Source organism: Triticum dicoccoides, chromosome 6B (assembly GCF_002162155.2).
Source record: "Triticum dicoccoides isolate Atlit2015 ecotype Zavitan chromosome 6B, WEW_v2.0, whole genome shotgun sequence".
In the NCBI taxonomy this organism is placed as follows: domain Eukaryota; kingdom Viridiplantae; phylum Streptophyta; class Magnoliopsida; order Poales; family Poaceae; genus Triticum; species Triticum dicoccoides.
In genome coordinates, this window is record NC_041391.1 from 91,396,330 (window position 1) to 91,409,467 (window position 13,138).

Genomic DNA, 13,138 nt, shown 5'->3' on the forward strand with positions numbered 1-13,138 from the left:
CCTTTGAGTTCTCCGTTCAGTCCCATGGCGGCACCAAGTTGAATGTGATGTACACCAACGATCTGGACTCGGTGAAGCTCTGCCTCGCCGAGTTCAAGCAGTACCTACAGGACGAGAAAGCACAAGGTCACAGGACTAGACCTTGTGCCCATCCATTTGTCTCCTGACAGGGACCAGTGGATCGCGGTTGCCCAGGTATGCGTGCGAGACGAGGTTCTCATCTACCACCGCTGTAGGGCCATCAGAGGTTCTGGAGCATTCGCCCGTTTCATCGGCAACGCCGACTGCACCTTCGCTACGGTGGAGAGAAGGAAGAACGTGACGATTCAGCCATCTGGTGCAGCAAGCTTGTTGACATCCAAAAGCAATACAAGTTCATCGGCAATGGGAAAGAGAAGGAATCCGTGGATGACCTTGTCGAGACCATTATCAACCCCTGCTACACCAACATGAAAGAAGACAACGATACCAAGGAGCTCCACCGGCCACCCTGCATCCGAACAAGTCAACCCTCGTACTCCCCTCTGCCTGCGTCTTCCCCTGCTCTGGTTTGTTCGGTCCACGGTCTCACATTGTCCTCCACCTTGGTGCTCTCGCCGTGGCGCCGCCATCTGTCATTCCCAACATGGTCAGCAAAACAAGAGGAACCGGGAGACAACTATTCGTCGAGAGACTGACATTCTCGGGCCCACCAGGTCCATGGCCTAGGTTTTGTTGTTTAACATGGGAAGCCCACGACATGTTTCAACGTTTTTTGGATCAAGCGGCCTCTGGGCCTCCCAACCTAGCTTGTCTATAACATCAGCAGCCCAAGTTATGTTTGTTTTTTCAAGACGACGCACAACTCAGTTCTTTTTTTCTATAAGAATGCAAAATTGAACATATGTTTTCCCTATCTTACTTTATTAATTATATATATATATATATATATATATATATATATATATATATATATATATAAACCTGTCGTTCGTCCAACCATTTTATAGACCTTCCCACTTCCTTTATTTTTTTGTTTTCATTAATCCTATATCTGAATTTTCTTCCTCTTTCTTTTTCGATGTAAACTAAGTTTTCTCTCCGTACTTTTCCCTAGAACCAACTCAACTGTCCCACGTCTAGCCTAAATAATAATAATACCCCACGTTCTATTAACTCATCAAATTAAAATGATATTTTATTTTGTAAATTGAAAGTTCTTACAAAATAATAATAATAATTGTTTATATATAACTTGGTAAGTTAACTCCTAGTGATTGCATAGATAAGCTTGCAAAGATTTTACTGAGCAATGTAGTAATAGACGTGCAATCATGTGTTTATGTTTTTATAACATTTCTCCGTCCAGCCCAACATGATATTTTCACCCAGCCCAACAAGTCACGGATTTTGAGAAAAATGCAAATGGGCTTTAAATTCTACCATATATATAAATGGGCTGCATAGATGCTACATCATTGTTTCACCCAGCCCACCAAATGGACTAAAAAAACAAATGGACTGGCTGACATGTGGGCTAGTAGGTCGAAGCCTAAGCAAGGCATTGGATTTGCATCCAACGGCCGGCATTCTTCTTCAATCTCTCGTCTTCTGCCCCCAGCGCTGCCGGGACCGCCTGCTCCAGCCTCAGGCGTCTAGCGGCTTTGTTTTGTGCGCCTCACAGCGAGACGATACCCCGCCGACGGCCAGGCCATCCCTCCACTCCGCACCTCCCGTTATTCTCTGCCGAGTGTAGGCCCACCCCGCACCTGAACCAGTCAAGTTTCCCACTCCTCTCCGTCTGCGACTCCACTACCGCGTCTTCCCCATCTCTGGGTCTTTCCAGTCTGGGGCCTCGCCGTTATCCACTGCCTCGTTGTGCTCGGCGCGGCGTGGTCAACAAACGAGAGTCATCGGAAGAGGATTGTACGTGAGAGCCTGACGGCCGGGAACCACGAGGTCCATGGTCACACGCAAGGAAAGTTCCTCCTTATTAAGCTGTTTCCTTCCCCTGACAGCTGGGACCCATCGGTTGTATCTTCGCATGGAAGGAAGTGCCTCCTTGTTATGTGAAAAAAAACTATTCCTCTTGATGACAGCTGGGACCCGGCAGATTTGGTGGCTGACTTGTGGGCCTACTAAGTAGACGTGTACGCAGGGCTTTGTCAACTTAATCAACAAATGATTCTAGCAGCTAGACCGTTGGATGTTAAACCCACAACCATGCTTCTTCTTCAACCTCTGCTCTTGCTCCTGTCTCCCGTGGGTGGCAGTGCTGCCGCACACCCGAACCAGTCAAGTTTCCCACTCCTCTCCATCTGCGATTCAACTGCCGCGTCTTCCCCATCTTTGGGTCGTTCCAGTCTGGGGCCTCTCCGTCGTACACCGGCCTTGGTGCACTCGACATGGTGTGGTCAACATGGTCAACAAATGAGAGTCATCGGAAGCCTCACACCACAGGCGAACAAGTGAACCCTCGTACTCCTCTCCGCGCGGGCTTCCACTACCGCGTCTTCCCCGGCTCCACCTCGTCCCCTTCCTAGGCCTCGCCGTCCACCGCCCTGGTGCTCTCGGTGCGGCGTGGTCAACATGGTCAAGGAACGACTTCCATCGGAAGAGTACTGTACGTGGAGAGGATGACAGTTGGGTCCACGGCGGCCGCAAGGAAGTGCCTCCTTATTACGTGCAAAATAATTATTCCTCCACCTGACAGCTGGGACCCACCGGATGGGCCACCATATTTCGTGAAAAAAATGTTTCCCCCGTGACTGCTGGGACCCACCAGCTACATCTTCGCATGCAAGGAAGTGCGTTCGGGCAAAAAAAAACGATTCGCCCCCTTGACAGTTGGGACCCACCAGCTACATCTTCGCACGCAAGGAAGTGCCTGACAGTCGGGACCCACCTGGTCAAAGCGTATGTAGCATTGTCATTCTGGTCGCGAACCTGTATGTCCATATTGGTCGATGTAGAGGCGCGCACGTGTCGTAATAGAGGTGCGGACATAGCATGTACACGCATGTACAGCGGCCAGGGTGCAAGAAAGAAAATACGGCCACATATGTACATATGGGCAGGGTCTCGAACGCCTACTCGCACATACGTACGGCCAGGGCTCGTGTACATGGCTGGGTCAGAACGGAGAAACTGCGTCGTCGTCGTGTTCATGGGGAGGCAACAGAATGCGTCGTGTTCATCGGGAAGCAACGGAAGGCGTGGGAGCCAACCAGCTTGGATGGAACAAACGATGGAAACGAGACCTGGCGTACCACACAACGGAGGAAACGGCCTTGTGTTCGACCGGCCACGTTCGAAACGGGATCCTGTTCATTGGGAGGGGTCTGGCGTACCTCAAAACGGAGGAAACGGACTTGTGTTTGACCTCCTACGGTCGAAACGGGGTCCTGTTGATCGGGAGGGGTGTGGCATACCGCAAAACGGACGAAACAGACTTGTGTTGGAGCGCTACGGTCGAAACAGAGGTCCTGTTCATCGGGAGGGGTGTGGCGTACCGCAAAACGGGACTCCACGGGATATTGTTCATCTCCACCATCGACCTCCTCCAGCCTCCACGGGTTGCTGTTCATCCACCGTCGACCTCCTCCAGCCTCCACCTGTGAATGTTCATCCACGAGCTCCTGTTTATCCAGCCTCCACCACGCGCTACTCCATCGGCTACTGTTCAACCAGCCCTCTCCACGGGCTCCTGTTCATCCAGCCCTCCATCGCCTACTGTTCATCCACCCCTCCACCATCTACTCTTCATCAAGGCCTCCACGGGGTCGTCCTATTCATCCAGCCCTCCACGGGGTCCTGTTCATCAAGCCCCAACCGGCTTGATCAATCGGGATCCTATTCATCCAGAGGCAACACCACGGGGTCCTGTTCATCCACCCCCACTGGGAACTGTTCATCCAAACCCCACAGCAACTTTCACTGTTCATCAAGAGGCAACATCGATCGGCTTCAGTTAGCAGCAGTAGCGAAGGAATCGCTCAACCGGTTTCAGTTAACAGCCATCGGTCGATCGCTCGGGTTTAGTAACGCGTAGCCTACAGTGCAATCGCTCGGTTCAGTAGGCGAACTCCTCACTCGGGTTCAGTTAGAGCCCAACGCCTCACACCCACGCGCGTGCATGTACGAGAGAAACGCGCAAATGTCCATGCATCGCTCGGCCCCGACCACCCGCTGTAACCGGGAACACCCCGATATTTTCCTCGCCCTCGCTTCTACCACGGTTTTTTCCTTCATGGACGGCCCAAAGAATGTCATGCAACTGCATCTCCGGCCCACCTAGGATGAAACACCCATTTTCTGTCATGAGTTTTTGTCATAGAAGTAGGAGCCCACCACATCTATGATGATATTGGGTTTTGTCACAATTATCGTCCTAGAAGTGTCATAAGTATGACAGAAAAAAAATTTGTTCGGCCCAAAATGTCACGGATGTGTCTATTTTTTGTAGTGAATATAATGAAAACCCCATCTTTTTATCCTCGATGGCAACAATACAATACCTGCCTTGCTGTCCCTACTGTCACTGGGAAAGGACGCCGCAAGATTGAACCCAAAGCTAAGCACTTCTCCCATTGCAAGAAAAACCAATCTAGTAGGCCAAATTAAACCGATAATTCAAAGAGACTTGCAAAGATATCAAATCATGCATATAAGAATTCAGAGAAGACTCAAATAATATTCATAGATAATCTGATCATAAATCCACAATTCATCGGATCTCGGCAAACACACCGCAAAAGAGTATTACATCGAATAGATCTTCAAGAACATCCAGGAGAACATGGTATTGAGAATCAAAGAGAGAGAAGAACCCATCTAGCTACTAGCTATGGACTTGTAGTTCTGTGCTAAACTACTCAAGCTTCATTGGAAGGGTAATGTGTTGATGTAGAAGCCCTTCGTGATCCAATCCCCCTCCGGCAGGGCGCTGGAAAGGGCCCCTAGATGGCATCTGACGGGTAGTGAAGGTTGCGCTGGTGGAAAAGTGTTTTCGTGGCGCCCCTGATGTTTTTGGGGTATAAGAGAATATTTAGGCGAAAGAACTAGGTCAGAGGAGCTCTGTGGGGCCCATGAGGCAGGGGGGCACGCCCTCCACCCTCGTGGCCGCCTCATTGCATCTCCAACTTGATCTCCAAGTCTCTTGGTTTGCTTCTGGCCAAAGAAAGATCATCGCGAAAGTTTCATTCCATTTGGACTCCGTTTGGTATTCCTTTTCTGTGAAACTCTAAAACATGCAAAAAACAGAAACTGGCACTAGGCCCTCAATTAATAGTTTAGTCCCCAAAATAATATAAATAGCATATAAATGCCTATTAAACATCCAAAACAGATAATATAATAGCATGGAACAATAAAAAATTATAGATATGTTGGAGACGTATCAAGCATCCCCAAGCTTAATTCCTACTCGTCCTCGAGTAGGTAAATGATAAAAACAAAATTTTTGATGTGGAATGCTACCTAACATATTTATCCATGTAATTTTCTTTATTGTGGCATCAATGTTCAGATCTGTAAGATTCAAAAAAATTTAATATTGACATAAAAACAATAATACTTCAAGCATACTAATAAAGCAATCATGTCTTCTCAAAATAACATGGCCAAAGAAAGCTATCCCTACAAAATCATATAGTCTGGCTATGCTCTATCTTCATCACACAAAATATTTAAATCATGCACAACCCCGATGACAAGCCAAGCAATTGTTTCATACTTTTGTTCTTCTCAAAAAATTTCAACTTGCACGCAATACATGAGCGTGAGCCATGGACATAACACTATGGTGGAAGAGAATATGGTGGTTGTGGAGAAGACAAAAAGGAGGAAGATAGTCTCACATCAACTTGGCGTATCAGCGGGTTATGGAGATGCCCATCAAAGATATCAATGTGAGTGAGTAGGGATTGCCATGTAACGGATGCACTAGAGCTACAAGTGTATGAAAGCTCAAAAAGAAACTAAGTGGGTGTGCATCCAACTTGCTTGCTCACGAAGACCTAGGGCAATTTGAGGAAGCCCATCATTCGAATATACAAGCCAATTTCTATAATGAAAAATTCCCACTAGTATATGAAAGTGACAAAATAGGAGACTCTCTATCATGAAGATCATGGTGCTACTTTGAAGCAAAAGTGTGGAAAAAGGATAGTAACATTACCCCTTTTATCTTTTTCTCTCATTTTTTTCTTTTTCTTTTTCTTTCTCCTTTTTTCTTTTTCTCCTTTTTTTCTTTATTTTTGTCAAAGTCTCATCCCGACTTGTGGGGGAATCATAGCCTCCATCATCCTTTCCTCACATGGGACAATGCTCTAATAATGAAGATCATCACACTTTTATTTACTTCCAACTCAAGAATTACAACTCAATGCTTAGAACAAAATATGACTCAATGTGAATGCCTCCGGCGGTGTACCGGGATGTGCAATGTATCAAGAGGGACATGTATGCAAGAATTATTAACGGTGGCTTTGCCACAAATACAATGTCAACTACATGATCATGCAAAGCAATATGACAACGATGAAACATGTCATAATAAACAGAACGGTGGAAATTTGAGGAATTATTGAATAACATATTGAAAAATTATGATGATTGGACTCCTCCTGAAACACCTATTAAACCCACTCTGAAGAATAGAGGTATCTTACATCTTAGTCCTGAAGATATGCAAGAGGCAAAGAAATCTATGAAGGAAAAAGGTATTAAGGCCGAGGATGTTAAAAATTTAACACCTATCGAAGAAATACATCGGCTTGAAGCACCACCACCACTTAAGGTGGTAGAGTTAAAATCCTTAATGAAATTCAATGATAGTGATGATCCTCGTAATAAACATCCTAGTCAATGCCTTTATGAGTTTGATAATTACATTAGAAAGCAAGATCACTTCAATGAAAATGTTATGAAACAATTGAAATACAACTCTAATATGATTGCTCGCTTAAGTGACTTGTTATTTAGAATCTCAAATGATGTTAGAGGTGTAGGAAAGCATGCCTCTATGGTTCAAACTCAATTAGAAAAAAGTTGCTAAATGTCAAAGAGAGTTGCTTGATGAAATGAACAATAGTATAAGTGACTTTGCTGTTAGAGTAGCAACTAGAGGAGGTAAGATGAGTCAGGAACCACTTTATCCTGAGGGACACTCAAAGAGAATTGAACAAGATTCTCAAAGGAACAACACCACTACACCTAGTCCTTCTAAAAAGAAAAAGAATAAGAAAAATTATAAGACTTTGTCTGGCTCTAGTGAACTTGAAATAGAAAAACCTCCTGATAATGATAATGAAGTATCTATTTCTGATGCTGAAACTCAATCCGGTAATGAACACTCACGTTCTGACAATGAAAAAGATAATGATGAGGTTCATGAAGACACACAACCAAATGATAAAGAACCAGATAATGATGTTGAGATAGGACCAACTATTGATCTTGATAACCCACAACCTAAGAATAAAAGATATGATAAAAGAGACTTTGTTGCTAGAAAACATGGAAAGGAAAGAGAACCATGGGTTCAAAAGCCTATGACCTTTCCACCTAAGTCAACTAAAAAGAAGCATGATGAAGAATTCGAATGCTTTGCTGAAGTGCTTAGGCCAGTCGTTTTGCATACTCGCTTGACTGATATCTTGAAAATGCCTCCTTCTGCAAAGTATATGAAAGACATCATCACTAATAAGAGAAAAATACCGGAAGCTGAAATCTACACTATGCTTGCTAATTACACTTTTAAAGATGGATGTAACACCCATGATGCGGCTATTTCTCCCACGTGTCGAGGCACGACTTAGAGGCATAACCGCATTGTGGTTTTGTCGCAAGAAGGGTCATCTTCACACAATCCCATGTAATGAACAAGAAAGGGATAAATAGAGTTGGCTTACAATCCCCACTTCACACAAAGATCATATAATTCATACATCAATCAGAGTACACACATAGTCCGACTACGGACAAATCCAAAAGAAAGAAGACAACCCCAAATGCTACATGCCCGATCGTCCCAACTGGGCTCCACTATTGATCATCCGGGAATGAAACATAGTAATGACCAAGGTCCTTGTCGAACTCCCGCTTGAGTTCGGTGGCATCGCCTGCACTGGTATCATCGGCACCTGCAACTGTTTTGGTAGTATCTTGTGAGTCATGAGGACTTAGCAATCCCAAAACCCGCGAGATCAAGACTATTTAAGCTTAAGGGTAGGACAAGGTGATGAGGTGGAGTTGCAGCAAGCACTAAGCAAATATGGTGGCTAACATACGCAAATAAGAGCGAGAAGAGAAGCAATGCAACAGTCGTGAAGCTAGAAGTGATCCCGAAACTACTTACGTTCAACCATAACACAAACCGTGTTCACTTCCCGGACTCCGCCGAGAAGAGACCTTCACGGCTACACATGTGGTTGATGCGTTTTAATTAAGTTAAGTGTCAAGTTCTCTACAACCAAATATTAACAAATTCCCATCTGCCACATAACCACGGGCACGACTCTCGAAAGTTTATACCCTATAGGGGTGTCCAAACTCAGCCCATCACAATCTCTCAAGATCAGCGAAGGATATTCCTTCTCCCGGGAAGACCCGATTAGTCTCGGAATCCCAGTTACAAGACATTTCGACAATGGTAAAACAAGACCAGCAAGACCGCCCGACTGTGCCGACAAATCCCAATTGGAGCTGCACATATCTCGTTCTCAGGGCACACCGGATGAAACATCCTACGAGTAAAACCAACCCTCAAGTTTCCCCGAGGTGGCCCTGCAGTCTACTCGATTCGAACCAACACTTAGAGAAGCATTGGCCCGAGGGGTTAAAATAAAGATGACCCTCGGGCTCGCGAAAACCCAAGGGAAAGTTAGTAGGTTGTTAGGCAAATGTAAAACCAAGGTTGGGCCTTGCTGGAGGAGTTTTATTCAAAGCAAACTGTCAAGGGGTTCCCATAAACCCGACCGCGTGAGGAACGCAAAATCAAGGAACATAACGCCGGTATGACGGAAACTAGGGTGGCAACAGTGGAACAAAACACCAGGCTTAAGGCCGAGCCTTCCACTCTTTACCAAGAATATAGATGCATTAATTAAAATAAGAGATATTGTGATATCCCAACATAATCATGTTCCAACATGGAGCAATCTTCAACTTCACCTGCAACTAACAACGCTATAAGAGGGGCTGAGCAAAAGCAGTAACTTAGCCAAACAATGGTTTGCTAGGAAGGTGGGTTAGAGGCTTGACATGGCAATATGGAAGGCATGGTAAACAAGTGGCAGGTAGCGCGACATAGCGATAGAGCGGACAACTAGCAAGCAAAGATAGAAGTGATATCGAGGGTAATAGTCATCTTTCCTGAAATCCCACTAGGAAGAAGAACGAGTCCATGTAGACGAACCAGCGTAGTCGAATGAATCCTCACAACTCCGGAACAAAACCGAAGCTAATGATAGAAGCAAACCGGAAAGAAGCAAACAACATGGTAAACCAACAAGCATCACATAAACAAGGCATGATGCACAACAAAGTGTAATGCATGTCCGGTTTAAAAGCATGGCAAAGCATGGCAAAGTGCAATAAACAATACTACAAGTTAAGTGGAGCTCAATATGCAACACGTTGCATATTGACGAAACACCACATGCAAGTATTTAGTTCACTCCCATTTGGTACACATCAATATTAAATGTTGGTTAACATGGCAAGAGGTGAAGCATAATAAAACTACATATCTAGGCAAGTTTAAATGAGGCTGGAACAACAAACAACAATTCTGGAAAAATCCCCATGTCATTTAGCAGTTTTAAAGCAAACAACAATTTCAAACATTTTAAATGTTGTCATCATGATGCGGATGACATATGCAAGTTTTATGCAATCTTATGAAAATGTTGACAAGAACATGTTATGAAGCATTTGGTCACCATGGAAGAATGAAAGGGGTGCCACAGTAACAACAATGGAAATGGTGCCACGACAACATTCTGATGATCCCACAATTCATTGATATACCGGTGCAAAAGAGCAAGTGTGCAGAGGTGCGGAACATGCTAGAGATGGTGGGGTGATCCCGGTTACTGGGTTCCCACGGTTCGACGGCATGGCAAACGAGGAGGAACATGCAAGTGACAACTCGGACACGGTGCAAACACGGGCATCTCATACATCACTCATGCATTCATTCACGGGCGGTCGTCTCGGGGTTATACCTTTGAAGCGTGAGTTTCGGGGTGGATCGAGATCATCGAGGGAAGTAGTTGTACACGGCGACGGTAGTTGAAGTAGAGGTACACGGTTAATAGATGTTCGGGTCGACGGTAGTGGTACACGTTCTTAGATGTTTAGGGCCATCGATAGAGGTACTTGGTATCTTGTGGAACTTCACGGTTCGTCGTGGTACTTGGCGGTCTTTGACAAATCGAAAAGGGATACTTGGCATTTCCAGAGACGGCGATAGAGGTACTTGACGCGTCATCATGTAGTTGTACTCGGGGTCCTCGTGCACTTGACAGAGAGGAATTTGGCGTCGGTGTCTAACGGGGAAAAATGAACCGGCTGCATCCGAAGGCAGCGGGGCTTGCAGATGCGATGATCGCAACAGGGGCACTGGTCACCGTGGAGGTCTCGACAAGAAGACTCGAGCTGCATCTGCATCTACCCTGTTGCACCATTGCTAGTTTAGCCTGATGCACTCATGCACATGCTTGATCCAAGTGCTAAACTATCAGTAGAAACCAACTTGACCCTGTTGCCGGTGTAACAGGGTAGCTCCATGCAGCTCCGCCCCTCGAGGTGAGGTCGGGCATGCCAAAAGGAAGAGGCGGCCGACGGAGACATGGACATGCAGCATCTGGCATGGGCTCGAGCAGAAGGTGAAGATGGTGGGTCGGGCAGCGCAGACGAGGATCTGCCGAATCCAGCAAGGAGTCGAACGAGGAGGTCAGGGATGGGTCGAGGGAGGCCGTCGTGGTGGAGAAATGGCAACAAGCAGGCCGAGCGGCCCACACCAAGGACGGGGTTGGACTGGCAGCGGAGGGAGCGACCATCGTACGGCCGTGAGCGCATAGCTTGGGTCGCAGGCGAGGAGGAGAACGGGTCCTGGAGGGGCTCACCAGTGCAACGCGAAGGGCGAGGCGAGGCAAATGCCGGGCACCATGTAAGGCAAGCAAGAGGCGTCGGGCAGAGGGGCAGCACTCGCCCCGCAATTTTTATTAACAGTAATTAATAATTCAATAATTATGAAAGTAATAAATGGTAAATGAAAATTCAAAAAATAGTAAGGACGCCGTGGATAACAGCGTCCCAGCCTGGACGCTGATGCAAAGAACATCCATGTATGGACGCTGTTGTTGCTAGCATCCAACATCTAGTTGTGCCTAGCTCCGAATCGCTGAACCAAATAGCATGCTGGTGGCCGTCGCCTCTGCCTCATCCCTATCACCAACCTTCATCTCCTCCCCACCCAATTTGGCCTTCGGTTCATCCCCGCCGCCCGCCTTCCCACAGACCAGCTCGGCCTCCACCTTTTCACCCCGACCTCCGGCTCATCCCCGTCGCCCACATCCTCACGTTTGCCCCCGACCTCCTCACGGCCAAAGGGGTGGGTAGAGGACGCTGCTCCTACACAATCAATAATTTGGTGCAGGTGGTTATCCATGTCTCTCCGCTGCTTGTCTGTACATTGTCTCAACCATTGGTAGCAGTGTCGCAGGATTCAATATGACACTGTAATTTGTCCTAATAAAATGTACACATTCCTAGTCCCCAATTAGACCGTAGATGCTTTCAAATTACTTCTTATTAATGATATACTATTTGTCTCTTATTCTGGTAAATAGATTGTTATTGTTCATTGAACCACAATAATATAAATTTCAGAAGTACTTAAGCACTTGAGCACAATTAATTGATACGCTATCTTGTTGTCGCTTTACTGATTTCACTAACTGCCTAAGCGTAGGTGAAAACAATGAATTGTTTAAGGTTTATTTATTAGTGTAGTATTGTGAAGAATAAATTCAAATGATAGCTTTGATATTTCATTCCAACATCTTACTCATTCTTTTTATGTTGTAGTAGGTCTTCAAATGGATATAATTGCACATTTCAATGATTTGTTGTCACGCCCAATATGCGATACTATCCTAAAGAGACTCGAAGGTCCCACCAAGGATAGAACCGCATATTGAAACGCTTTTGCAAGGTGGATATCATTACATCAACATTACATAATAGATGGGGATACATACAAGAGGCATACAATGCCACACGAATACAACATCACAATACATTAGAGCATCCTCCGACTACGGATGAAACACAAACAGAAACTCAAACGTCATCCACCCTGCTAGCCCAGGCTGCCGACCTGGAACCTATCCCCTGATCGAAGAAGAAGCAAAAGAGAACTCCAACACAAGCAAACATCGCTCTCGCGTCATGATCATCGCATAACCTGTACCTGCAACTGTTGTTGTAGTAATCTGTGAGCCACGAGGACTCAGCAATCCCATTACCATGGGTATCAAGACTAGCAAAGCTTAAAAGGAAAGGAAGGGGTAAAGTGGTGAGGTTACAGCATCGACTAAGCATATATGGTGGCTAACATACGCAAATAAGAGCGAGAAGAGAGAAAATGGAACGGTCGTGAAGCTAGCAATGATCAAGAAGTGATCCTGAACTCCTACTTACGTCAAACATAACCCAGAAACCGTGTTCACTTCCCGGACTCCCCGAAAAGAAACCATCATGGCTACACACGTGGTTGATGCGTTTTAATTCGAATCAGGTGTCAAGTTATCTACAACCGGACATTAAAAAATTCCCATCTGCCTATAACCGCAGGCACGGCTTTCGAAAGATTATACCCTGCAGGGGTGTCCCAACATAGCCCATGACAAGCTCTCGCAATCAACAAAGGATGTACCTTCTCCCAGGAAGACCCGATCAGACTCGGAATCTCTGTTTACAAGACATTTCGACAATGGTAAAACAAGACCAGCAAGACCTCCCGCTGTGCCGACAAATCCCTATAGGAGCTGCACATATCTCGTTCTCAGGGCACACCGGATGAGCCAGACGTCGGGTTGGCATAGACCCTGATTGCCCAGGGGGCGCCGGACATCGCTCGGTTTGGACC